The sequence below is a fragment of the Procambarus clarkii genome, chromosome 13 (genome assembly GCF_040958095.1).
Source record: "Procambarus clarkii isolate CNS0578487 chromosome 13, FALCON_Pclarkii_2.0, whole genome shotgun sequence".
NCBI lineage: Eukaryota > Metazoa > Arthropoda > Malacostraca > Decapoda > Cambaridae > Procambarus > Procambarus clarkii.
This window is the reverse complement of record NC_091162.1, coordinates 14,597,875-14,623,518: the sequence shown is the minus strand read 5'-3', so window position 1 is coordinate 14,623,518 and position 25,644 is coordinate 14,597,875. Positions and strand designations below refer to the sequence as shown.

Below are 25,644 nucleotides of genomic sequence, written 5' to 3'. Positions count from 1 at the left end.
GCTGTGTAGTGGTGGTGTGTTGTTGAGTTGAGTTTAGTTCATTTATTATGCACCCCATACCCATCTTGTGGGCAGTAGTGGAAAGGGTTACAGAGGCACATAATGGGCTGAGGGACTGAACCCTGTGTGTTGTTGAGGCAGCGGTTGTGAGGCGGGGCGAGATATTCTAGGGCTGGCCTCACATACGTGTGTGTATAGTGTTCTGAAGGCCACCTTGTTCACGGATCTAAAGGCCACTTGATGTTTGGCTGCTTCTATGATGCTGTTATTCTCTCCATGTGGGCCACCTTTTGCTGATTGGGTTGGAGTGTGTGTGTGTGTGTGTGTGTTTATCTAGCTGTGGCTACGGGGAGCGGGGTCTAGCTCTTGAGCCCCGTCTCATACAGCTACTGTATCTAGTTGATTTTTTTTCTTCCGTGGGTGCGTTTACATGTGACGACATTCCAGCACTGTGACGTACTTGCTCTTCAAGCTGTGAATGAAGGTTGCTGCCGCCAGCATTTCTCGGTTCACTTGTTAACCACCATTACTCTATATAAATATTTGGTTGTATCTGTTCCATTTTGTGTTTCAGACTTCCGCCCTCTCCTGGGAAAACTCTATCTAACTTTGTCAATTATCTTCACTATACATTGTGGTGATATTGTCTCTAGTTCTTCCGCCATGCGGTATCGTATACTTGAGTTATCATAGGCTCCAAATACATGTGACTATACTATACATTCACTCCAGCCTACTCTCATGTCCACAGCCACAAGTGTTTCTGGAACATAACGTTTAACACATAAAAGTTGACGAGTTGAATGGCCTTTGTCCTCACTACAAGAAGGGGGAAACAGGTCTCCAGATTATTTCACACTGTCAACTATATGGCGCCAAGGTCCTTCTCTCACGGACACTGGGGGTTCTATCCTCACGCTAACCCTAGACCAACCCCACCCTAAACCTTCCCAACCTCGGGTACCTCACCTCAGAAAATAGGCGGAGTGTACACTCTGGGTGTATAGTGTACACAGAGGGGGGAAGAGGAGACGTCTCCAGTTACGGAGACCTCTCCTCGTGTTTTTTTTTTGGGGGGGTGGGGGGAGTAAAGAGGAAGGAGAGGCATAGGTGAAGGGAAGTATAGAAGTGGGAAATACAGTGAGAGGTATGAAAGCAGGCGGGCTGTCCGCCTTGCTGACACCATGTGTGGGTGTTGGCAGCTAAGCTAAGCTGGCTCCCTCTTGCCAGGGAGCTGTGAGTGTGTGAGAGGTTCTTCACATGTGTTTCACCATATATGGATGTCTATAGATGAATATTGTGTAGCATTCATATATACACACTCCGATGCTTCCACACATGTTGTTCTGTTTATGGCTCTTTATTTTATTATTATTATTTATTGATTTATTTATACATACATATTGTCTGTATTCCCAGTATTTCACCTGGGAATTATATACTGTGGGGCGGGGTTTTCATCCAGAGAACCGAGGCTCTTGGGCCACCAGCTGTGGGAGCGGGGCGTCTCATCTTGGAGCAATCTTTCAAACATTGGGTCCTCTAACAGTTCGATGGCGTTCCACACCCTGATGGCTTGGTGCTGCAGTCTGATGTTTAGTGGCTGTATGTTCATATGATGGACAGTGTTTTGCTGCTCTCCTTAGCGCCTTATTTTGTACTGCTTGCAGTTTCTGCATGTTAGTTTTCTTTATGGTGTGTAATGGTACTGGGGGATACTCTAGATGCGGCGGAACTAGAGCCTTATATAGGTGGATCTGAATGTTAGTACTGAGGCTTCGAAATCTCCTCAGTTTTCCTAATGCTGCTTTGGCTTTGTTTAGCCGGTCCCTTACATGAATTTGTATCCCTGTTTTATTTATCATAAGTCCCAGTATTCTGCCTACCTCCGCATATTGGATCGGTTGGTTGTCAAGGATGATGGGGTCCGGGTTTCTTTTCGCAATGTGTATTATCTGAAACTTTTGTTTGTTTGTGCTGAATTTCCATTGTTTCTCAAAGTTGTTTATGAGTTCAATTGCTGCCTTGGTCTTGTCGGCTTGTAGCGGCTTTGATGGTCCCGGTTGGCATATTATTTGGGTGACATCGTCAGCGTATGTGATGTATTCTCCATGTTGGGGTTGGGGTAGGTCAGCTGTATATATGTTGAATAGAGTGGGGGAGAGGCAGCTTCCTTGTGGTACTCCACTTTTCAGTTCTATTACGTCACCCAAGTAGCTGCCGATATTAAGCCTAGCAGTTCTGTTGTCTATAAAGCTGCAGAGTAGCAGTAAATCTCCCAGGAAGTCCTAACTCAGATATCTTATATTTTAGGCCTGTGTGCCACACTTTGTCGAAGGCTTTCGAAACGTCCCTAAGCACTATATTACACTGATCTTTTTTTCGACACTGCGTTGGCTATATGCTGGTTGATCAGGGCTATAGCTGTATGGGCCCCTCTGCTATATGCTGGTAGATCAGGGCTATAGCTGTATGGGCCCCTCTGCTATATGCTGGTAGATCAGGGCTATAGCTGTATGGGCCCCTCTGCTATATGCTGGTAGATCAGGGCTATAGCTGTATGGGCCCCTCTGCGGTGTCTAAACCCATGCTGCCTGGTGTTATACTTCTCTTCCTCTTCCATGTACTTCACAAGTCTCTGGTTCTTTATTTTTTTCGAATATTTTACCTGGTACTTCGAGGAGGGAAATTGGCCTGTAGTTTTCAGTTTGGGTTGGGGGTTTACCTGGCTTGGGGATTAATCTTATTGTGGCATTCTTGTAGTATGTGGGGAATAGTCCAGATGCAAGAGCTGCATTTATTATACATGTGTATTGATGGAGTCCTCTATTGTTACAAGTTTAGTGATTAATTATGCACTCCACACCCATCCCGTGGGTGGTGGTGGGCTCTATATCCATTCCGTGGGTGGTGGTGGGCTCTATAACCCATCCCGTGGGTGGTGGTGGGCTCTATAACCCATCCCGTGGGTGGTGGTAGGCTCTATATCCATCCCGTGGGTGGTGGTAGGCTCTATAGCCATCCCGTGGGTGGTGGTAGGCTCTATAGCCATCCCGTGGGTGGTGGTGGGCTCTATATCCATTCCGTGGGTGGTGGTGGGCTCTATAACCCATCCCGTGGGTGGTGGTGGGCTCTATAACCCATCCCGTGGGTGGTGGTGGGCTCTATATCCATCCCGTGGGTGGTGGTGGGCTCTATAACCCATCCCGTGGGTGGTGGTGGACCCCATACCTATCCCGGAAGTGGTGGTGGAAAGGCTTACAGATGATATCCCATCCCATAAGGAATGGGATGGGAAAGCTCTCAGTTCGGTAACAGGATTCAACAGGAGTAACAGGAGAGGAGGTATTATCGGGATAGTCTCAAAGCTCTCCAAATCTAGGCTCGAAAACATACTAAATGAAGCCATGATAATCATTCTTGGAGTTCCAAGAACTGTCAAAACGTCTAATCTACGAGAGGAGTTGTCCCTCCCCAGTGTTAAAAGCCGAATTCAGGAACTGAATGCTAAGCTTGTAATTAAGATAGCCAGAAATCCTCATTACCACGATACTGCCAAGAAAAAAGTAGTTCTGTGCTACTTACAGGAAGAAACATGAGAAGCAAAAAATGGCATCACAGATCAGTCTGCTACCTGGAAGAGCTTCACCTGCTTGAGCAAGCCCGTGAGCTCCTGCCTGTAGAGAGGTTACCTCCCTGGGAGGATGACTCATGCAAGATTATCATCATTGAAATGGCAACGAAAAAGTCCAACATGATACAACAAGAAATGAGGCACAAGTATCTCGAGGAAATTTATAAAGAAGCCGGAGATGAACTAGCTCAAATCTACACTGACGGGTCATCTAATCCTGTCAATGGCAGGGCTGGTGCAGCATACACTGTAATTAGGAATAATGCCTTTCAACGCAGAAATAAAGAAAAGGCACGTATTGAGAACTATGCCTCTTCAACGCAAGCGCAGCTAACTGCCATTGTTATGGCGTTAAGATTCCTTGAACAAAACACTAATGGTGCTGTGATCTGCACTGATTAAAAAGCAGCGCAAGATTTTCTGCCTAAGTAAAAATCGGGCAGAAAATCTTGCAATAGTCGCTGAAATCAAGAGAGCTGTGAGGGTACTAATCAACCAGGGAAGAGTCGTCAAGTTTCCGTGGCTCCCCTCCCATGTTGGAATATGTGGACATGAACGAGCAGATGTGCTGGCTGTTGAAGCTATGTGCACAATAAACTACCACTCACAGGATGAGTATGGGGTGCACAATAAACTACCGCTCACAGGATGAGTATGAGGTGCACAATAAACTACCGCTCACAGGATGAGTATGGGGTGCACAATAAACTACCGCTCACAGGATGAGTATGGGGTGCACAATAAACTACCGCTCACAGGATGAGTATGGGGTGCACAATAAACTACCGCTCACAGGATGAGTATGGGGTGCACAATAAACTACCGCTCACAGGATGAGTATGGGGTGCACAATAAACTACCACTCACAGGATGAGTATGGGGTGCACAATAAACTACCGCTCACAGGATGAGTATGGGGTGCACAATAAACTACCGCTCACAGGATGAGTATGAGGTGCACAATAAACTACCGCTCACAGGATGAGTATGGGGTGCACAATAAACTACCGCTCACAGGATGAGTATGGGGTGCACAATAAACTACCGCTCACAGGATGAGTATGGGGTGCACAATAAACTACCGCTCACAGGATGAGTATGGGGTGCACAATAAACTACCGCTCACAGGATGAGTATGGGGTGCACAATAAACTACCGCTCACAGGATGAGTATGGGGTGCACAATAAACTACCGCTCACAGGATGAGTATGGGGTGCACAATAAACTACCACTCACAGGATGAGTATGGGGTGCACAATAAACTACCGCTCACAAGATGAGTATGGGGTGCACAATAAACTACCACTCACAGGATGAGTATGGGGTGCACAATAAACTACCGCTCACAGGATGAGTATGAGGTGCACAATAAACCAGTGCCTCCAACAATCAATCATTGTATATACACCGAGAAGCAGAATACATACACCTCTATGTATATATATATCCCTGGTATGGAAACAGTATACTAAAAGTTTCACACGTAATAGGCTTCGACAATGCATGCTCAAAATTCAAAATTTAAAAAGTATACAGTAGAAGTATATTCTCCCTGAAAATGATATACCGAGATATATGAGACAACGACAACAGCAACATTGTGTCTATTCAAGTTCAAGTTCAAGTATGTTTATTGAGATAAGCAATAAATACATCTCAAAGGGATAGAGTAGCTTAGGCTATTTCTACCCCCCTTGTGTCTATTTAATTAAAACAAACACAATATGTTCCTCCTTAGTGTAGTAGTTATGAAAGGTTACCATTCCGGTCAAGGCACAATACACTGACACATGTGTATACGCCACACAGTCACAATACACTGACACATGTGTATACGCCACAGTCACAATACACTGACACATGTGTATACGCCACACAGTGACAATACACTGACACATGTGTATACGCCACACAGTGACAATACACTGACACATGTGTATACGCCACACAGTCACAATACACTGACACATGTGTATACGCCACACAGTGACAATACACTGACACATGTGTATACGCCACACAGTCACAATACACTGACACATGTGTATACGCCACACTGACAATACACTGACACATGTGTATACGCCACACAGGCACAATACACTGACACATGTGTATACGCCACACAGTCACAATATACTGACACATGTGTATACGCCATACAGGCACAATACACTGACACATGTGTTTACGCCACACAGTCACAACACACTGACACATGTGACACATGTGTATACGCCACACAGTGACAATACACTGACACATGTGTATACGCCACACAGGCACAATACACTGACACATGTGTATACGCCACACAGGCACAATACACTGACACATGTGTATACGCCACACAGGCACAATACACTGACACATGTGACACATGTGTATACGCCACACAGTGACAATACACTGACACATGTGTATACGCCACACAGTGACAATACACTGACACATGTGTATACGCCACACAGTGACAATACACTGACACATGTGTATACGCCACACAGTGACAATACACTGACACATGTGTATACGCCACACAGTCACAATACACTGACACATGTGTATACGCCACACAGGCACAATACACTGACACATGTGTATACGCCACACAGTCACAATACACTGACACATGTGTATACGCCACAGTCACAATACACTGACACATGTGTATACGCCACACAGTGACAATACACTGACACATGTGTATACGCCACACAGTGACAATACACTGACACATGTGTATACGCCACACAGTCACAATACACTGACACATGTGTATACGCCACACAGTGACAATACACTGACACATGTGTATACGCCACACAGTCACAATACACTGACACATGTGTATACGCCACACTGACAATACACTGACACATGTGTATACGCCACACAGGCACAATACACTGACACATGTGTATACGCCACACAGTCACAATATACTGACACATGTGTATACGCCATACAGGCACAATACACTGACACATGTGTTTACGCCACACAGTCACAACACACTGACACATGTGACACATGTGTATACGCCACACAGTGACAATACACTGACACATGTGTATACGCCACACAGGCACAATACACTGACACATGTGTATACGCCACACAGGCACAATACACTGACACATGTGTATACGCCACACAGGCACAATACACTGACACATGTGACACATGTGTATACGCCACACAGTGACAATACACTGACACATGTGTATACGCCACACAGTGACAATACACTGACACATGTGTATACGCCACACAGTGACAATACACTGACACATGTGTATACGCCACACAGTGACAATACACTGACACATGTGTATACGCCACACAGTCACAATACACTGACACATGTGTATACGCCACACAGGCACAATACACTGACACATGTGTATACGCCACACAGTCACAATATACTGACACATGTGTATACGCCACACAGGCACAATACACTGACACATGTGTATACGCCACACAGTCACAACACACTGACACATGTGTATACGCCACACAGGCACAATACACTGACACATGTGTATACGCCACACAGTCACAACACACTGACACATGTGTATACGCCACACAGGCACAATACACTGACACATGTGTATACGCCACACAGAACACTCCCTGCTTGCAGGCTATACTAGCAGTAAATAGGTACCTGGGAGTTAGACAGCTGCTACGGCCTGCTTCCTGGGGATGTGTAACAAAAAGGAGGCCTGGTCGAGGACCGGGCCGCGGGGACGCTAAGCTCCGAAATCATCCCAAGATAACCCAAGACAGTCCTTACTAGTGAGTATACTACTGTCTAAAAGCTAAGTACGTACGAATTTGTGACTATTGAAATTAGTTTATTGAGGTATAAGTATACCAAAAGGATACAGTAGCTCAAGCTATTCTCACCCCGTTCAGTACAACGTGTCCATATACACACATATATAAACACACATCACAAACAATGATGATATTACCGAACATTATGAGTGATCAACTTGTACAATTCTTGGTCCCGGCGCCGTACCGAGAGTATGGGAAGGAGTTGTCATAGATTCAGCTACTGGGAACAAGTTCCAAGTAGCACGGGCTATGGTGAGCCCGTAACTTACCCGGCACAGGAGCAGTGCTGTGTTATGGGGAAGGAGCGGGAGTCCGCCATATATATATGTGGGTTAGGAGAGACTTCCCGCCACAACGGGTCTCATCCTACAGACACCGAGACCTAATTACCTCGCTAATACACCCGACAACTGCCACCATTTGCCCACATATCTCTGCCCTTGGCTGGTTAACTTCCAGTTTTGGGTGTTCCCCGGTGAACACTGGCGTCAGAGGCTTGGCTCATGGATGAATAGAATTGGGTATCTCTGTGAGGTTCACATTATGGTGACAGGTTTTTGCCGGTGGGCGATGCCAATGAGAACCAAGGAACATTCCTGTGTATAAATTAAGGCTCTCTGTGTGTATGTATAGGTTAAACTAAATAGAATATTTAACTCTTTATTTTACACTTGGTGGAACTAGAATAGGACTGATATCAGTGTTTAATATTGTGTTGTCATTACTGAGTAATAGGTTGATAATAAAGGGAATTTGGCACCTGTGGTCGCCGGCGGCGTCTGACCTTGAAATGCTCGCTTGAAGACATCACAGTTGCCAAAGCTCGCCACACGTTGCAATTTCTTTATTTTTACTTTCGTTAATGTATCACTAAGGCGCATTTTCTCAGAACAAGTTCTCATAAACTATTTATCTTTCCTTGGACTTTCATAAATGACAGCGATAAAGAAGATACATATAGAGAATATTTCAATATGGGCTGATCACCATCAATGGTTCATCGCAGTCTCCCATTCACAGTAAACTCTCATCTTTCAGTCTTGCTTTAACAAATCCCTAAAACCAATGAAACTTTACAAACAAATAAATCATAATTTACAAAATAACAAAATACCTGTCACTAATTATACACGTTGTTATCGGATAACTAAAAACTACCATAGACAAAAATGGACGTCAAATAAACACTAACTGGCTTCGTGGAACCGGAAGTGAGATGACGTCATTTGGTGTTGCGTCTTAAGAACAACAACAGACGCAGGTGAAGACCAACGCGTCCGTCGCGGACCTCATAATATATATTTTTCACAAGCTCACTCTCCATCTTGGATCCCATTCTCTCCTTCACATTATGTGATCAACATTTTGTTTTCTGTTATCAACGGATATCGTCAAGAGGTTGCCAACTTGTCTCTAACCCCTCAATTAGATTGTTTTGAGTGATTTTAAAAGAATTAGGAGTTGGTTGAAGCAAAAGACTATTGCAATGTCTTCAAGATAATACAACAGCTTTATATATATATATATATATATATATATATATATATATATATATATATATATATATAGATTATATATATATATATATATATATATATATATATATATATATATATATATAGATTATATATATATATATATATATATATATATATATATATATATATATATATATATATATATATATATATATATAATCATATTTCAGAAAAAAAAACTTTTGATGTTCAATTAAATGGTCAAGTTGTATTGACCATTTGTCAATATATTTGTTAATTGAAGGATTTGTTCATGATAATAGATGCTTGACGTCGTGTGTTAGAGAGATGAAGTTATAATGTAAAGTGTATTCTAGGCATCTGATACTTGTTTGATCTTCTCTTTGTGCGGGTGAAGAGTTGACCAGACCACACACTAGAAGGTGAAGGGACGACGACGTTTCGGTCCGTCCTGGACAATTCTCAAGTCGAATGTGAAGTCTTCCGCGGTGATTGTGGGTGTAGTCGCGCGTTTCGGTTTATATATTGTGTGGGGGTATACGCATGTGAGAGTGTATTGTGTTGGGTATACGCATGTGAGAGTGTATTGTGTGGGGGTATACGCATGTGAGTGTATTGTGTGGGGGTATACGCATGTGAGAGTGTATTGTGTGGGGGTATACGCATGTGAGAGTGTATTGTGTGGGGGTATACGCATGTGAGAGTGTATTGTGTGGGGGTATACGCATGTGTGAGTGTATTGTGTGGGGGTATACGCTTGTATGTTCACATGTGAATGTGTGTGTGTGCGTATGTGTTCATATCTAGCTGTGTTTCCCCAAATCGAGCTTCAGCTCTTGGACCTACGTCAGTCCTCTGTGGTGTAATGCCTCCTATGTCGTCGGCTCACACCGCCGCAGGAGAGAAGCGTTTCCTCACCCCCACCCCCCTCCCCCTAAAAAAAAAACGTTTGGGCAGCTTTTCCTTCCACCTGATGCCTCTGGTCACCTAGCAGTAAAATACATTCCCAGCTTTACCTCCTTTTCCTCTTTCTTTCCTCATGTTACCCTCTCTTCCTTCCCTCCTCCACACCCCTTCAATAAAAGGCTTGCCGGCCACAAGAGAGAGGGGAAATACGGAATTAAGCCTACCTTACCTTACCTTGAGGCTACCTTGAGGTGCTTCCGGGGCTTAGTGTCCCCGCGGCCCGGTCGTCGACCAGGCCTCCAGCCTTCTTAAAAAATAACAATAAAAGTAAAAGTTTACAACCTTTCCTCCCCCACTTTCCCTCCCCCCCCCCCCCCCGCCTTCAACTACACCCCACTCCAGCCCTCAACCCCCACCCCACAACCTCCACCCCACAACCCCCCACCCCACAACCCCCCACCCCACAACCCCGGGAGCTGAGTAGTGGTAAAACAACGGACTCAACCACACCCCGCCCCACCCACCACACCCCTCCCCCCCACCCATCAACCACCACACAACAACACCCTACCAGCCCCCTAACCATTTCAAACCCCTCTTTCTCTCCACTCCAACACCCCTCACTCCCCCTCCCCCTTCCCCGGTGGCGAGTATCCCCACTGACAGACAGATGTAGTAAATACCACCAGAAACAGTGGCATAACCTGTACACCAAAGCCAAGGTGTTTACTGAAACCCAAGACAGTTATGCAGCAAGACCAACCCCTGCTGGGTCACCCAAGCACATCAAGGACGCCTCAGGAAATAAACTCTACGAGGACAAGGAACAATAATCATGACTTTACCTTGAGGTTACCTTGAGGTGCTTCCGGGGCTTAGCGTACCCGCGGCCCGGTCGTCGACCAGGCCTCCTGCCTGCCTGTCTTTAGGGGCAAGTACCAGTAACAAATATTCGGATAAACCCGATTCAGATTCTAACAGTCAATATTGACTTATTAAATAAGTGCATATGTGACATACTAATTTATTGTGACTATTTTAGTTTACCTTGAAAAGTTTCATAGAAAACACCGACGTTACCTAACCTTCTTAGTATGTTAACATAAGCATCTTATTGCTTCGTAATTACAATTATTACTTAACCTATACCTATAATAGGTTAAGTAATAATTGTAATTACGAAGCAATAAGATGCTTATCTTAACATACTAAGAAGGTTAGGTAAGGTCGGTATTTTCTATGAAGCTTTTCAAGGTGAACTAAAATAGTCACAATAAATTAGTATGTCACATATGCACGTATTTAATAAGTCAATATTGACTATACGAAAGTGCGAGAACGGGTTGCTAGAGAAACTGTAAACTTTTGTCGTACCATAGAGAGATCAGACACAATTCTAGTCGATAAGATAAGCAAGCAACATTGCTTGCAAAGCCTTAACAAAACTCTTGAGTGCCGTCTTCACACAGGTCCAAGACGGCACCCCGAGGCACGAGGAAAGAGTCACTAGTAAAATAAACATAATGGTGTTAACTAACCTACCAGTGTCTATCATCCATCAATATACAACAATGTTAAATGTAACTCTTGCATCTGGACTACTTGCAACATACTTCAAAAATGCCACCATCACATTAATCCATTAACGGGGTAACTCCTCAGCTGGGAAACCTTTCACCTGGGTAAAACACTGGTAGACAACAGCAGACAAAAGACTGGTAGACAACAGCAGACAAAACACTGGCAGACAACAGCAGATAAAAGACTGGTAGACAACAGCAGACAAAAGACTGGTAGACAACAGCAGATAAAAGACTGGTAGACAACAGCAGACAAAACACTGGCAGACAACAGCAGATAAAAGACTGGTAGACAACAGCAGATAAAAGACTGGTAGACAACAGCAGATAAAAGACTGGTAGACAACAGCAGACAAAAGACTGGCAGACAACAGCAGACAATGGGGGGGTTTAGAAACCACTGAGGATTCCATACAACTATAGACCTATGGTGAAAATGCAATGGTGAAAAAAGAGCAATAATAATAATAACTCTCCCTACTCCCCACACTTCATCACTTTGCACTTGCTCGAGTTAAACTCTAGTAGCCATTTGTTGGACCATTCTGACCTGACCGAAAGGGGTAGGCCTCTGAGTGTTTACCTCATGGCTCCAACTGATATTCTCAGTGATACATCACCTTAATATGATTTCTTTGTGCATTCAAAGAGAAGCATTGCGGGATCGAACGCTTATATCACAGCCAGAGTGTATGCGGGTGTGAAACTCTGATTTGGTTTCAGTGGAAGTCTCGGCCCCACTAGAGGATTCAGTTGCATCCCAGGTTGCATTACTTGTGTAGCGTAGTGCGGGCTATTGGTTTAGGGCGTGTGCTTGGGAGGAAGATGGGAGAGGCAGCCATGGTGGTGGAGGCGGCCGCCGGAGGACTTATTGTGCAAGTCATTACTGTAATGTGAGCAGGCCAGCATCTGTTGCTGCTACTGTTAATGTGCTCATATTGTTACTGCTGCGGCTGCTGTTGTTATTGCTGCTGCTCCTGCTGCTGTTGTTGTTACTGCTGCTGCTCCTGTTGTTGTTGTTACTGCTGCTGCTCCTGTTGTTGTTGTTACTGCTGCTGCTCCTGTTGTTGTTGTTACTGCTGCTGCTCCTGTTGTTGTTGTTACTGCTGCTGCTCCTGTTGTTGTTGTTACTGCTGCTCCTGTTGTTGTTGTTACTGCTGCTGCTCCTGTTGTTACTGCTGCGCCTGTTGTTGTTGTTACTGCTGCTGCGCCTGTTGTTGTTGTTACTGCTGCTGCGCCTGTTGTTGTTGTTACTGCTGCTGCGCCTGTTGTTGTTGCTACTGTTACTTTGCTATATAAAATATTTGTTTTATCTTTATTAAATAATATATAAGCAATATACGAGGCACATCGTGGTGATCAGTACAGTCAGGCCACAACCCGCGAAAGGGCGGAGACTCTGGCCAATGTTTCCTTGCACCTCATGCCCCAGTTCACCTAGCGGTAAATAGGTACTCGAGATTATGACACCTGTTGTGGGTTGCATCCTGGGGTAGTTGGCCTTGGGTGGAGACCGGGGGGGGGGGGGCTCGATAAGCCTAACAAGCCTTCAAGTTCAAGTATGTTTATTGAGACAAGAAAGAAATACATCTCAAAGGGAAAGAGTAGCTTAGGCTATTTCTACCCCCACAATCCCTGACTTTTAGAAATCATTAATCATTTATATTTTAGATCGACATCAATTTTAAATCGAATTACATTTTCCCCAGATGTACACCTTGAAAATTACCCCAAGAAACCTCACGGCTGCCAGCTTCCTGTTTGAGCGCCTCAATGTGGTGGTACCTGCTTGATACCTGCTTGATGGGGTTCTGGGAGTTCTTCTACTCCCCAAGCACGGCCTGAGGCCAGGCTCGACTTGTGAGAGTTTGGTCCACCAGGCTGTTGCTTGGAGCGGCCCGCAGGCCCACACATACCCACCACAGCCCGGCTGATCCGGAACTTCTCTTAGAAAACAGTCCAGTTTTCTCAGTTGGTCCAGAGGGGCAACACCTGCTGTGTCCTCTGTTCCTCTCCGGAAGCTGAGGACCTCCAAGAGATCTACGACCTCAAGCCAGTGATTGTAATCACCAGTAAATATTCTATTTTCTCTGCAGGTAATCTCAGGAAGGCTAGGCTTCCCTCGCTCCATGGTAATGTGTTTGACAGGCTCCTGGCGGCAAACCGCCATATTTACCCGCGTGCGCCACAGTGGCGGTCAAGCAGTCAACAGCCATCATGCACCAGCAAAAAAATCATACTGTTTTGTTCATTAATGTCGGGTTAAGACGGTTCTTCTTCCTTGAGCCTATATCTAAGTTAGGATGCTGTTAAAGTAATATATCAATATAACTCTTTTGAACCAAACAAAACAAATATTAAATTAGGCTTGGTGCAAGTTCTACGAATTAATCAAACCCGTCCCTTAAAATTATATAAAAGTGCGGCCACAGTTAGTCATTTACAAATAATAATAATAACATTCTGGTCCATATACGTACTAATGAAAAATTATTCAATAATACAAAATGCGGACTTATCTTTGTGTGTCCATACTATGAACATATGCCTCCAAAAGCTATTAGTCCTATCGCTTTGATTGATGGATTAAATTATACGGTATAGAATTACAGCAGAAGACTGCCCCCTCTAGTGACGCACTCCGCAAACACAGCCATTTGGCGCGAAAAAAAACTTGCGTAACCGTTGTTCAGTTCATAATGCCCTTAATCACACTCTTTGATGCTTCCTCCTCAAGAAACACGCACTAAATCAGTCCCCTAGTGACCATAAATGAATGAATCAGTTCACAAAGCTTTCACGGAAACGTGGAAAGGTGAAAACGATAACTTCATGCATCTGGCAACAGCTGCAGGGCGTAAACATACACGCCAAGCCTTTTCTGCCCTTTTTTCACTAAGGTCACTTGACAGTGTCGCAGCAGATGGTAAGTTTTAAGTCACACAACACACTTACAATATTATTATGACCATAGCAAGTGTGTTGGAGGGGAGGGCTTGGTGACAGAGCAAGTTAAGTGTCTATAGTGTTGGTGATGATTCATGATGATGCTTCTATTGATGTTGCTGCCTTCACTCACCACATGAATAACTGCCAAGTACACTCACCCCTCAGGGTATATTTATAAACAGATTACTCATCATATACCAGACTACCAAAAGCTGACAGCGTTTGGGATTCCCGGTCGAGAGAGGAATAAATAGGAAGAGTTTCTTTCACTTGATGTCTCTGCTCACTCTGCAGTAGGTTATTTGAGAGTTAGAGAGCTCTTGTGAGCTGACCTATTTATTTCCCTATCATACCTGCTTTTACATTTGTGAATTGTATATGTGCGTACTCACCTAGTTGTGCTTGCTGGGGTTGAGCTCTGGCTCTTTGGTCCCGCCTCTCAATTGTCAGTCAACTGGTGCACAGATTCCTGAGCCTACTGGGCTCTGCCATATCTATATTTGAGACTGTGTATGGAGTCAGCCTCCACCACATCATTACTTAATGCATTCCATTTGTTAACTATTCTGACACTGAAATATTTTTTCTAAAAATTCTTTCTAGTGTCTCTGTGGCTGTGTGTGTGTACTCACCTATTTGTGCTTGCGGGGGTTGAGCTTTGGCTCTTTGGTCCCGCCTCTCAACTGTCAATCAACTAGTGTACAGGTTCCTGAGCCTACTGGGCTCTATCATATCTACATTTGAAACTGTGTATGGAGTCAGCCTCCACCACATCACTGCCTAATGCATTCCATCCGTTAACTACTCTGACACTGAAAAAGTTCCTTCTAACGTCCCTGTGGCTCATGTGGGTACTCAGTTTCCACCTGTGTCCCCTTGTTCGCGTCCCACCAGTGTTGAATAGTTTATCCTTGTTTACCCGGTCGATTCCCCTGAGGATTTTGTAGGTTGTGGTCATGTCTCCCCTTGCTCTTCTGTCTTCCAGTGTCGTAAGGTGCATTTCCCGCAGCCTTTCCTCGTAACCCATGCCTCTTAGTTCTGGGACTAGTCTAGTGGCATACCTTTTGGACTTTTTCCAGCTTCGTCTTGTGCTTGACAAGGTACGGGCTGCATGTGTGTATACTAGTTGTGTTTACTAGTTGTGTTTTTGCGGGGGTTGAGCTTTGCTCTTTCGGCCCGCCTCTCAACTGTCAATCAACTGTTTACTAACTAACTACTAACTTACTAACTACTTTTTTTTTCCCCACACCACACACACACACACACACCCCAGGAAGCAGCCCGTGACAGCTGACTAACTCCCAGGTACCTATTTACTGCTAGGTAACAGGGGCACTTAGGGTGAAAGAAACTTTACCCATTTGTTTCTGCCTCGTGCGGGAATCGAACCCGCGTCACAGAATTACGAGTCCTGCGCGCTATCCACCAGGCTACGAGGCCCTCCTGCGTGTGTGTGTGTGTGTGTGTGTGTGTGTGTGTGTGTGTGTGTGTGTGTGTGTGTGTGTGTGTGTGTGTGTGTGTGTGTGTGTGTGTGTGAGGGAAATATATGTAGCAGATAAGATAGGAGAACAGGTCGGGAGTCAGTAACATTTGAGAACGGACGGTTAGAAAAGCGGGCCCCCAAGAGCTAACAGCTCGATATTGCAGGGACAAATAGCGAACAAGAACAAGCAAATAAGAACAAATACAAGAATAAGCTTATCTAAGCTTTTCGTTGAACAAGACAACACCGTTGAACAGAAGAACAGGACACAAACCTACACAACAAGGCTCCAGTAATAACAGGGAAGCACCTGGGCGTCACGGACGGCAGTCGTCGCGCACCAACAACACCACTATCGTCAACAATCCATTTCGTTATCGTTTTCCTTGAGCGATACACCGTGTGGGTCTTATCGCAGACCTTCTTAGTTATCATCCAATGTCACAGGTGTCGAAGGTTGCTGTGGGGTTCTGGGAGGTAGTTGTGGGGTTCTGGGAGGTAGTTGTGGGGTTCTGGGAGGTAGTTGTGGGGTTCTGGGAGGTTGCTGTGGGATCTAGGAGGTTGTTGTTGCAGCGCCACTCATCCTGTGAGTGGACACACCGCCATAGTGACAGTATTGGGCAGCATCACTCATCCTGTGAGTGGAAACACCGTTTATTGTACTCGCCTAGATGTGTTTGTGGGGAGGGATGAACCACTGCTCTTGGGTCCCGACTCTCGGTCATATCTACTTGATAAAGAACAGGATCTGCCCCAAAACTCCCCCTTGTGGCACTCCACTTGGCTCCTCTAGGCCATCCCGCCACCCTCAGAGGCGATCTCTCCTGTCCCCGTGACGGTGGGTCCTGTTTCTAAGGTACTTGGCCCTTTTTCCACTGGAATACCTTCCCGTCACTCCTGCAGGTTTCTATGTTTTAAGGAGGTTCCGGGAGCACCAGAGAAGGACATTGGATAAGGAGGGTGGTGTGGTGGTAAGCAGGTGAAGGGGGTTACAGCCAAGGAGAAGAGAGTACAGCCAAGGAGAAGAGAGTACAGCCAAGGTGAAGGCGGTACAGCCAAGGTGAAGGGGGTACAGCCAAGGTGAAGGGGGTACAGCCAAGGTGAAGGGGGTACAGCCAAGGTGAAGAGAGTACAGCCAAGGTGAAGAGAGTACAGCCAAGGTGGAGGGAACCAATAAGAGGGTCCAAGAGTGATGGAGTTCATTAATGTTTATCTCAGGACAAACAAACACGGGTGTCGCCCAGGACATACTAGGGAAGATCGCTTACACAACAGAGTCGTTCACACTCATTCCCACAACTCCCATCTAACGACCTCTCTATTGTAACGATTGCCTTCTCCTAACGACCACTGTACGATAACGATCACCTTCATTGCCAGACATAGTAGCTTACTGATCGACTAACCACTAATTATAATTTACTATAGAATATTGTCCAGGATTAAATTAAACTCTTAATATATATATATATATATATATATATATATATATATATATATATATATATATATATATATATATATATATATATATATATATATATATATATATATATATACCAAACTGAACTGTGTGAATATGGGCTATAAGAAGTGAACTGAGCAGGTTTATAATTTTTTACCCAGAAGGCACACACACCTCAAATCTCTTTAGTATGTATACTCAAGTATACATCAAATCTACCTTAGAAGAATATGTAAACTCCTTTTCAGACGAATACATAAATTTAACACACACACAACTAGGTGAGTACACACACACGCGCGGGGCCTCCTGGCTGAGTGGACAGGGCTCTGGGGAAGGTCGTAGTCTTCAGGGTCCGGGTTCGATCCCCGGCGGAAACAAATGTGCAGACTTTCTTTCACCCTGATGCCCCTCTTCACCTAGCAGTAAATAGGTACCTGGGGAGTTAGACAACTGCTACGGGCTGCTTCCTTAGGATGTGTATGTATGTATATGTGTGTGTTATATGTAGTAAGACATAATAGGGGAGGCTACCTTGAGGTGCTTCCGGGGCTTAGTGTCCCCGCGGCCCGGTCGTCGACCAGGCCTCCTGTCTAGAATAGATTGGTTAGAAAGACAGGATCCAAGAGCTAATAGCTCGATTGTGCGGACACAAATAGTAAATACACATACACAAGACAGCGTTACTTGGGGTCAATATTATAACTTTTTCTCCTCTAGGTGGTTGACCTTTGACCCCGTGACTCCTCTTAATCGCTACACCCACAACAACTATGACGTCATCACAGAATATTGGATAAATGTACAAGGGGAACTTGAGAGTAAGAAGGGAATAAGTGACTTAGATTGTAGCACCCACATTTAATACAAATACTACTACTACTATTAATAATAATAATAGTAATAACAATAATAATAATAATAATAATAATAATAATAATAATAATAATAATAATAATAATAATAATAATAATAATAACAACAATAATAATCATAATAATAATTATATATTATATATAATAATATATAATTATTAACACCAGTCCGGTGTTGACAACGGCTTTAACAGGCCGAAACGTTCACTTTCTTTCATATTTCTCTGTGGATTTTCCGCACACACACACACACACACACATATATATATATATATATATATATATATATATATATATATATATATATATATATATATATATATATATACATATATATATATATATATATATATATATATATATATATATATATATATATATATATATATATATATATATATGCAGTTTTTTAAGTATTGGGGGGATGGATTTCAGTTCTAACATTAGGATGGTGTTCCACACCCTGATGGCTTGGTGCTGCAGTCTGATGTTTAGTGGCTGTATGTTCAGGAGTTCACGGAGCTCCTGGATTGTCTGATCATATGGTGGACGGTGTTTTGCTGCTCTCCTTTAGTGCCTTATTTTGCACTGCTTGCAGTTTCTGCATGTTAGTTTGACACTCCCCCCCCCCCCCTCCATCACCCCTATGACCCTCATCCCCCCCATTCACCCATATGACCCCCCCCCCCTCTTATCACCTCCCTCTAACGACTTCGGCATCGTGTTTCGGTACGATAAGTCAACAAACAAGCCTGGCAGCGCTTGTGAAGTATCTCAGGTGGAGACAAATATGGCCGCTCACACCACCAACTTGACAGTGAATTATTTTTATTGGTTTTATTTTATTTATTTATGTATAAGAAGATACATTGGGGGTTAACAGAGAACATATAAATTAAATTAAATTAAAATTATATGACATGAAAAGTTATTATATGCCGAAAGCAGAGTAAACATGCCGCAGAAATACCAAATATATATTAATAATATTTTATTTTTATTATATATTTTTATTTTTTTTAATAATAATACTTAATAATAATAATAATAATATAATAATATATATATATATATATATATATATATATATATATATATATATATATATTATATATATATATAGGCATATATAAAAGGTATATATATATATATATATATATATATATATATATATATATTTTGGCAATCCTGAGTACTGATTATGTTCTTCTCCGAGGCTATGGGTCCCTACACTTGCACCAGAGGTGGTACTCCTTTTTCACTCAAGAGAATGATTCTCTTGAATCGCTAGTAAGCACTAGAGATTTGTAACGGGACTCCATTCATAAAAGATATTAAACAAAGTTAATAAGATAAAATGTGTAAATTTTGTTGAATTCACATATTGTACATCCATAATATTATTAGGCCTATTTGTGCCATGTGCAAATGTATGTAAGCCAATTTATATATTCAATAAACTGTAACCATGTATGAGTTCAAATAAACGAAAAATCCAGAATTAAACTGGTTTGGCGTTGGGTTTAAGGCTAAGCATACCATACTCAGCGTGTGTTGGTTCCGAGAATCAACGTCCCCTGCGGCCCGGTCTCTGACCTGACCTCCTGCTTGGCGGTCTGGTCAAGCAGGCTGGACATTTTTTTTTTATTTTTTTTTAAATACTGTCCTGAAGAGTGGGTTTACTGGGCAGCGTCACTCATCCTGTGAGTGAATATATCGTCAGCTCCTGGACAATGTTGAGGACTAAATTATTCTTGCTGGTTGGTCACTAAGCAACTGTAGAGGCCTTAGTAACACTCCAGAGGTTGGTAGGCCTCTGGTAGGCCTGAAGCCCAACACCAAACCAGCTACCTATATTATTCATAAATGAGGCACCTACGTATAAGGCACCTACATGAATAGGTGCCTCATGAGGCATCTATTCATGCCTCATGAATAGATGTTGACACTTACGTCAACAAAATAAAATTAATTACTTCATCCATTTGTAAATAATAAAAGCCCACTATATAATTTATCATACTGCAATGTTATTCGCATCAAAATCTTTTTCAAACATCGAACACAACCAAGAGCTTCTTGTCTTTATGTCAGTCGGGAAGACAGCAAAGCGGGCAGCAGGCTAGGAGGCGGGGCCCAAGAACTAGAGCCCGCATCTCCGCTACAAGGTAAGGAGCCAGAGATAAGAGTGTGTAACAATCTCAAGGGAAGTGATAGGACTGATACAGAGGACAAGTTCACTATTACAGTAGAACAAGGTGACCAGTGGAAACTTCCACGCATCCAAAATGTTAGACAAAAAAAACATTTGGATTTGACATTTTGGATTTTGGATAACCTCTCAAGATAACGACTTTAGCGTTTACCTGGAATTTGCCCGAAGGGAAGGGAATTATCAGGAGATAGCTCCTAGCCATCACGACTATATAGCACTTGGAAGGGGTCAGGATAAAGAATGGTGCCCAACCATTCGTGTCGCCTGACAGCTTGGTGGACAGCGCTTCGGATTCGTAGTCCTGAGGTTCCGGGTTCGATCCCCGGTGGAGGCGGAGACAAATAGGCAAAATGTGTCTTTCACCCGCTGATGCCCCTGTTACCTAGCAGTAAATAGGTACCTGGGAGTTAGACAGCTGCTACGGGCTGCTTCCTGGGGGTGGAGGCCTGGTCAAGGACCGGGCCGCGGGGACACTAAGCCCCGAAACCTTCTCAAGATAACCTCTCAAGATAAGATAACCCCCTTAGACGGTTGGGGATTGAACGCCGACCTGCAGGAAGCGAGACCGTCGCTCTACCGTCCAGCCCAAGTGGTTGGAATTGGCCCAAAGTTCTTGACGGGGTCTAAGGGCATAGTCTTTCCTCTCGCCTCACCGTCCTGGAGCTAAAGCTCAACCCCCCACGCGCCCACAAACACAGCCGGGTGAAAAACATGGTCATGCGTTCAAATCTAAATCTACATTTAGAACCTCAGAGGTCAAATATACCCCCCCCCCCCAACAGTTAATTGACGTTCTGGAGGTGCGGAATTTTAAACACGGACATATGAATGTTCACACACGTACAAAACATGTAAACCACCACACACGGCCCAGAATGTATGTGTTCACGTACTAATAGTGTTATCTGTTCTCTTATCTGCGTCCTCACCAGCCTGTCGTAGTTGGCAAGTGGACACATTGGCAATGTGTCCCCTCCTCACTATGTCTCTCTCTCTCTCTCTCTCTCTCTCTCTCTCTCTCTCTATATATATATATATATATATATATATATATATATATATATATATATATATATATATATATATATATATATATATAATATATATATATATATAATATATATATATATATATATATATATATATATATATATATATATATATACACACACACATATATACACAGCCAACTGCGGCCATCCTAACTACCGACCCCAGCACTGCCTCAACAACCGCCACCGACCCAACGAGTCAACCACCGTCCCCGCCCCAACGACCATTTTACAATGTCTCACGCACATGTTCACGAAAGTGGATCAAAGTCTCAGTGTGTGAACTCACTGTGGTCACGGCTGGCAGCACCCATGGGGGAAGATGTGCAATTGGCGTGTAGGTGTGAGAGAGAGAGAGAGAGAGAGAGAGAGAGAGAGAGAGAGAGAGAGAGAGAGAGAGAGAGAGAGAGAGAGAGAGAGAGAGAGAGAGAGAGAGAGAGAGAGACACACACACTCGCAGACACATCAAATAATGTGTGTATACATAAGACAAATATTCTCGATAGTCTTATAAATAATACTGCCCAACGACCATTTTACAATGTCTCACGCACATGTTCACGAAAGTGGATCAAAGTCTCAGTGTGTGAACTCACTGTGGTCACGGCTGGCAGCACCCATGGGGGAAGATGTGCAATTGGCGTGTAGGTGTGAGAGAGAGAGAGAGAGAGAGAGAGAGAGAGAGAGAGAGAGAGAGAGAGAGAGAGAGAGAGAGAGAGAGAGAGAGAGAGAGAGAGAGAGAGAGAGAGAGAGAGAGAGAGAGAGAGAGAGAGAGAGAGAGAGAGAGAGAGAGAGAGAGAGAGAGAGAGAGAGAGACACACACACTCGCAGACACATCAAATAATGTGTGTATACATAAGACAAATATTCTCGATAGTCTTATAAATAATACATTTTCAGATATACTTTTATAAGTTATTTACTTCAATTACCTTATCAGCAAAATCCTAATAATTGGATTTTTGGAAAATTGGATAATTGGAAAAATCCCCAAATCCTAAATTGCAGTCTCCGTGGTGTAGTGGTAAGACACTCGCCTGGCGTTCCGCGAGCGCTATGTCATGGGTTCGTATCCTGGCCGGGGAGGATTTAATGGGCGCAATTCCTTAACTGTAGCCTCTGTTTAACACAACAGTAAAATGTGTACTTGGATGAAAAAACGATTCTTCGCGGCAGGGGATCGTATTCCAGGGACCATAGGATTAAGGACTTGCCCGAAACGCTACGCGTACTAGTGGCTGTACAAGAATGTAACAACTCTTGTATATATCTCAAAAAAATATCAAATATGACTTAACATATATAACTAATGAAAGTGCAATCGCTTCCATTGCTCGCCAAATAACTGAATTAAGATGCGCTAAAATGTTACGGTTGAGACATTTGGCGGGAAACTGTTGTGATCGGTTACACTCCGCCGGCGCCACTCGGCCCAGTCGGCGCGGGAGATAAGAGTGAAAGTGAATGAGGCGCGCATGTACGCATAACATAGTTGTATGACGAAGGGAATCGATGACTGAACTTTCTAGCCTTCTCCATGAAAAAAAAAATTACATGCGAGTCATCACTATGATAAAAATGGGCTGAAGAAGAAATGAAGAGGAAATTTTTTACTCTGCTTTGGGAATTACTTGGGAATGGTTTAGACTCATGGTTGATGAGATTGTCTCTTGGTTGACGATGACTTTTGACTGATTCATGGTTGAGATTTACTAGACAGACAATATGGTGGGTGGAGATACAATGCGAAATATTATTGATTACAGGTCACTAAAAATGAGCAAGATAATAACTAATCTAGCACACTAAATCACCTCCCTCTCACAGACAGCTCTTCAAGCATTTGACTCAAGCCATTTGAGTTCCCTCATTAATTATGGCAACTGCGATATTGGGAAAATCTGGACTGGAAGTAAAAAAATGTTAAATGTTATTTAATAAATTAATTGATTAATGTGATTAATAAATTTGTGTGAAGACTTCCTGTGAGTGAACACGCAGCCATAGGGACAGTACTGGGCAACTATGGTGAAATCACTTGACCATCTGACCAGGGATGGGTGGGAGGTTATGAGTTTGGGTAACAATACATCACTCAGCGGAGTGGTGAGTAAATATACCCACTTGAGACCGTGGGAACATACCCCCCCCCCCAGCCGGCAGAATGACTGCATGGAACCGCGTACATTTCTAACTCCCAGTAAAAGAAATCAATAGCAGAAAATAAACAGGTGTGACCAGTGCTGCCATAACCGTGAAGAGCTGTTTATAACGTCATATAAACAAGTATGACGTTATAAAAACTGTGTGTGGGAAGGCTGCAAGTATTGGCGGGCTTTACTTACCAGCTGTTGCTGTGTAAACACGACTGACTAACGCCACAAGCAGTTCTTCCTGAAAACAAAAATTTGCTCAACTTTAAAATATTTTTATCGTAAACTCTAAGAGGATTAATTTTATGTCAAAATAACTAAACACATTCATTTACTACATAGTGTACTGGTCAGTACTTTATAATTTCAAATATGAATAGGTAGACACACACACACACACACACACACACACACACACACACACACACACACACACACACACACACACACACACACACACACACACACATATATATATATATATTAGGGGCATGACAGTTGAGTGGACAGCGCTTAGATAGATAAGGACAGGATAGTCCTTAGGGTCCGGGTTCGATTCCCGGCGGAGGCGGAAACAAATGGGCAGAGTTTCTTTCAACCTGATGCCCCTGTTCATCTAGGAGTAAATAGGTACCTGGGAGTTAGACAGCTGTTACGGGCTGCTTCCTGGGGTGTGTGTGTGTGTGTAGGAAAGAAAATAAAAATTAAATCAGTTGAATGACAGTTGAAAGGCGGGCCCAAAGAGCCAGAGCTCAACCCCCGCAAGCATAACTAGGTGAGTACACATCTATCTACATTTGAAACTGTGTATGGAGACTGCCTCCACCACATCACGTCCTAATGTATGTACACACCTATTTGCGCCTGCAGAATCGAGCTCTAGCTAGTGGAACAACGGCTTGAAAAACGGGGTATATTCATCAACTGGACATATTCATCAAAAAATGATGAATTCATTTTTGTAAAAGATATACAAATCCATCACTTGCTGTAAGATAAATTACTCATGCATTATTACAAATGCAAATGAATGCAAAATGCAGAATGCACTGTATCTGCATACAAATGCAGAATGCAAAATTACTATTGCTACGAGTTTCATTATTTTTGTTCATTACTAGGCTGTCGCCGACGCAATCTAATCATGTATTTGTTTAGGCTACACATTAATAAGACGTCACTTCCCGCCTTCCCTTTAATAAACCACATATCTAACGACATTTTAGTCGTTACAGTGACGACACAATACATTACAAACTGGCCCCTGACGGCCGATCTCAGGCCTAGAGAGGCTTCCCGCATGATGGCACCACTCATGATTTTGTCAATTTAGTACCAATTTGGTACCAAATTGTACCATTTTGTACCGCAGGTGGCAGCACTGGTGACATCTATACCCTGCTGAATACAGGATGTGTTAAAAGTAGTTTTTAAATGATTTCTTAGCAAAGATGATGGAGAGGTGAAGGAGTAAGTTAAGACACGGGGAATACAGAGTTAATAAGGTAGTAGCGGGCGGGCTGTCTACTGAGCTACCATCATGTGTGTGTGTGTGTTTGGTACTTAAGTTAAGCTTGTTCTCTCGTCAGGGACCCTGAAGCTGTTACCCAAAGCCTCCTTAAAGTACACAAGTAAAGCTGTGAGTGTTTATAACCCTCTTTACATGTATTTCAACATATACAGATGCTTATAGATGATGTAATGTTGAAATAGTAGTTAGTAGTGTTGTTGATACGTCTGTCTCTCCCCACCTTGTTTATCCCTTCCCCCCCCTCTCTCTCTCTCTCTCTCTCTCTCTCTCTCTCTCTCTCTCTCTCTCTCTCTCTCTCTCTCTCTCTCTCTCTCTCTCTCTCTCTCCCCCCTCCTTCCCATCCCTCCCCTCCCTCCCATCACTTCAGCCACCAAGCTCATGTTTAGCCTTTCCCAAAAAATATATCCATGGAACACAGCCCATCAATCGACTTACAGCCAGGACTC

At 43.4% G+C, this 25,644-nt stretch overlaps 1 protein-coding gene across 3 annotated transcripts in view; it reads right to left on the bottom strand.

Annotated features, from left to right (window-relative positions):
* Positions 1–25,644, bottom strand: part of LOC123757133 (nahoda) — a 290,479-nt gene that overhangs the window by 200,204 nt on the left and 64,631 nt on the right. For all 3 annotated transcript variants that reach the window (XM_045740555.2, XM_069323679.1, XM_045740557.2), the window contains exon 2: positions 23,860–23,908. The gene's annotated coding sequence lies outside the window, so the exon portion shown is untranslated. The remainder of the gene's footprint in view (positions 1–23,859; positions 23,909–25,644) is intronic.